We start from the raw sequence: 4,363 nt of genomic DNA, 5'->3' as shown, positions 1-4,363 counted from the left end.
TATATATATATATATATATGTATATATATATACAAAGTATATATATGTGTATATATAAGTATAGCAGCAATATAAAATTTTTATTTTTTCCAGAATTTTTATACTAGCCTCATGTCTAATTGGTTTAATATGGTTTAATATGATTTAATATTTGAACTCTTCTGAAAAGGAAAAGTGGAAGATAGACACTAAGATACTGATAGATTTAAAGTAAAGCTGCTATTTCTTCCAAACAATTTTACTTTCTTATAAATGAGTTAACTCACACTTTAGTTGAAAGTATTGTTTGGATTCTGCACTGAGAAAAGTTGTTTGTTTCCAGTCTTTCAGTTTAATAATGGTGGTGATATGAATTACACTGTAGATTGCCTTATGCCTGTGCCTTTGCTGCTGAGGTTGCACACTCTGGAGAGATCAGAGGCAGGGAGAGATATTTCTTCAAAACACAGGCTGTCTTAATTGCTATGACATTTCCACCATTGGGCCTCATTTGTATATTCAAACGAAGGAACAATTTGGTCTAATGCACTGACACAGATCATTTCTCCTCACCTCTTTTTTAGCTCCTCACCTTTCATTGTCAGTAGAGGGTGGACGGGCAGAAAGAGTAATATACTGAACCCATCTGTTCATCTGTCAGACCTTTTCTCCTCACAATTTATTGCACGTCTATTTGTTGAAGTGCCTTCCCTCCCACGGAGGCACTGGGAGAAGCTGCAGAGGTGAACAATTCTCACATGGGTTTCACAACCTGTGAAGCTGATTTGGTGAGTCGAGCTGGAACATTTGTGATGGAGGCTTCAGATGCATTCTAGACTAATGGCAGTCAAGGCTACAAATTGCACCCACTTACACCCATTTTGTGGTAAGCCTTCTGTCTGAGTCTGTATAAGACGAGTCGGCTTGACTCCATCGAGACAGGTATGCTTCTGGCAGCTCCCTCTGTGGTATTGTCAGGCATCTTTAGTCCTTATCGAAAGTAGCCAAAGTGACAGCAAGTGGGTGATCCCCTGATCTATTTTCTGTCTTTGATTCGCTTGCAAGGTTATTTCGGTTTGGTTGAAAATGTCGTTTTTATATGTATACTGAATCTGTGTTGTCTGATACAAACTCTGAAGCAACAATGATTAACCATCTTTCAGCAAGCTCAGGATTTCCCATTGTTATGTTGATGTGCGTGTTGTCTTAGGTCCCACCCTTTTCACAATCTACATAGGTAATGTAGGTCGGACCATCCCTGATGCATCCTTACATTTCTATGCTGACGATATAGTTGTTTATTGTTGAGCTAAAAGAGTTGCTAACGTTTTACAGCTTTTGCAATCCACTTTTGACATCATCCAGTCAGATTTGTTCCGTCTCAAACTTGTCTTAAACGCCGACAAAACCAAAGGGATGCTTTTTTCAAACAGGAAGTCAGTCCCAGCAGTTATTCCCTTGATTTTATTCTCGAATGGTGCTTACATAAACGCCCCTACAAGCACCCTGAAGATGTTGAACACTGCCTATCATGTTGCGCTAAGATTCATAACTGGCTGTAAGTAAGTAAGTAAATTTTATTTATATAGCAGTTTTTACAGGTCAGAAACCACAAAGTGCTTTACAGAATACAAAACATAAAAACATAAGAGAAAAGATAAAAGCACAAAAAATAAAAGATAAAACAACATGTTTATGACAAAAGACAATATAAAATTAAAAGCCAATCTGAACAAATGTGTCTTCACCTGTTTTTTTTTGTTTAATATTAAGAGAACCAAGGCAGTACAAAGTCAGAGGAAATGTATTCCAAAGTCTGGGGGCCACAGCCCTCAAAGCTTTATCCCCTCTGGTCTTACAATTAGTTTGTGGGACCATTAACAGCCTTTGACTGGAAGATCTGAGGCTCCGAGAAGAGGAATAGGGCTCTAAAAGGTCAGAAATATAGACTGGGGCTTGACCACTCAGGGCTCTAAAATAAGAGCTAAAATTTTTAAATGAATTCTAAAATGTACCCGTAGCCAATGTAAAGAGATTAAAATTGGCGTTATGTGCTGTCTTTTCCGTGTGTTGGTTAAAAGCCTTATAGCAACATTCTGAACTGTCTGCAAACGATCAAGATCCTTCTTGGTCAAACAAATGAAAAGACAATTACAATAATTCAAGGATACAAAGATTTTTATTGGCATTCACATCACATGTGGTACATGAGGTGGAACGAAACTATGTACACAGGGTCCCAGTAACATCCAACAAAAATACAAATTGTAAAGAAAAGCATTAGTAAGATCTGAGTCATGAAATAAAAATATACTGCTTTCACTAAGAATACACTAAGCATTAATGGTACAAAGACAATGCACCAAAACAACAGCAGCACGGACATGGGTCTGTATGAGCAGATGAGGACCAATGAACACAGCCACATGAAGTAATCAGCAGCATGAGATCAGCATCATGGATAGTCAGCAGCACACATCAACAACCAAGTGGCATTAAAGCGATTTTCACAGTTGTTTGTTTTTTTTTCACTGTAATTTTCACAGTGATTTTTCCTGGTTAGAGATTCATGAGTCTAACAGCCTCAGGGTAGAAGCTGTTCCTCAAATGGGATGTAATAAAAGCATGGATAATCATCTCTAATTTGGTTTTTGACACAAGAGACTTATGCCTAGAAATATTTCTTAGTTGAAAAAAGCTATTTCTGATTAATCTGCAAAAATGGCATTGTAATGACATGGCAGAATCAAATAATGCCAAGGTTTCTGAGATTTGATTTGACAGACTAGGCTAATACACCAAGGTGTTGCTTAAGTTCAGATATTTGTCAGGAGAAACAATTAAAGTTGCAGTTTTATTGCAATTAAGCTGCAGGAAGTTGTCACTGAGTCATTGTTTGATATTGCTAATACAATTTAACAAGGAGGATATTTTGCGATATTCAGAAGGTCTGAAGGAACAATATAACTGAATATCATCAGCATAGAAATGTGGACACATCTGAAAACTGACTAATTATTTGGCCGAGGGGGAAAATATACAAAAGAAAGAGACCATGTCCCAACACTGAGCCGTGAGGTACCCCATCCCGTAGCCTGTTAATCAAAATGCTGTGTTCAACACTATTAAAGGCAGACGTTAGATCTAGGACAACCATTACCGTGGATTCTCCAGAATCGGCTGACATCAAAATATCGCTGGAAACTTTAAGTAAAGCTGTAACTACCGTACCCACATTGCACCCTGTTTTCATTGGTTAACTGGTCATAATTAACTTCACTTTCATTGGTACATTTTCATCTTTAAATCACTTCTTGGTCTGTTGCTTTCATATATCTCCTCCTACATGTCACTGCATGAGTGCAGCTACAGCGTGCATTCTCAGGACATTATTACCTGCAGTGTTCCCTCAGTGCGGACTGAGCTAGGCAAAAGGGCCTTCTCCTACTCCACTCCTGTATTCTGGAATATCTTGCAAAAAAGGCATGAAGTTCTCGATCTTGACCTCTCTAATTGGCTTCAAACGTCTGCTAAGTTCCTGGCAAAAACCAATGCAGCCACGTTCCTGTTTTTAGTTTTCTACATTGCTTTACAACCTAGCTGTTTTTGTTTCGTTTTTTTAATACTATTTTCTTTTATTTGTTCTTCTCAATTTATATGCTTTTTATGATTGTCAGCTGTTGTCTTTGTTGTTTACTGTTGTCATCACTCTGTTAAAATCAGGTCTCTCTTGTAAATGAGTCCCCAAAGCTCAGTGGGACTAACCTGTATAAATAAAGGTTGAATTAATTTATAATGTATGTATCACAATGCATTCACATGTTAAACTTTCATATTTTAGGGATCCGTCTATGGTGATGCATGCTGAGAGATCATAAAGGGCGACTATTTAATTCTAAAGTTGTCATCAAAAATGATACTAAACAGAGATTCAAACAAGTTTCGTGGACCACAACTTGAAAGGCTTTCTGCAGTTTGAGCTCTATGTGCACAAATTACAGTAAAGCTGGATATTTAACTGAACGAAAGTTGTAAAAAGAAGATTGCGATTAAGTATTGTGGGAACCTGGTTTTGTTCTATTTCTTTAGATTTTTGTGTTTCCTGCACTCCCCGGTGTTTTCTTCCTGGTTGTCAGGTCTTGTCTCACCTGTCTCCAATTCTAATCACCCCAGGTGTTCATCATATCGTCTCGTTAGTCTCCTTTTAAAGTCAGCATCTCTGTGTTTCTTCCTTGTCCATGTATTATTGGGCTTCCCACAGCCTGTCATGTTCTGTTCCTCCATCATTCCATATGTTCACGCAAGTTTTGCTGCCCTGTCAGCATTTGTTTTTGTTTAATATATATATATATATATATATATATATATATATATATATATATAT

The sequence above is a fragment of the Nematolebias whitei genome, chromosome 4 (assembly GCF_014905685.2).
Source record: "Nematolebias whitei isolate Nwh7 chromosome 4, NemWhi1, whole genome shotgun sequence".
Lineage (NCBI taxonomy): Eukaryota > Metazoa > Chordata > Actinopteri > Cyprinodontiformes > Rivulidae > Nematolebias > Nematolebias whitei.
This window is presented reverse-complemented; position numbering follows the sequence as displayed.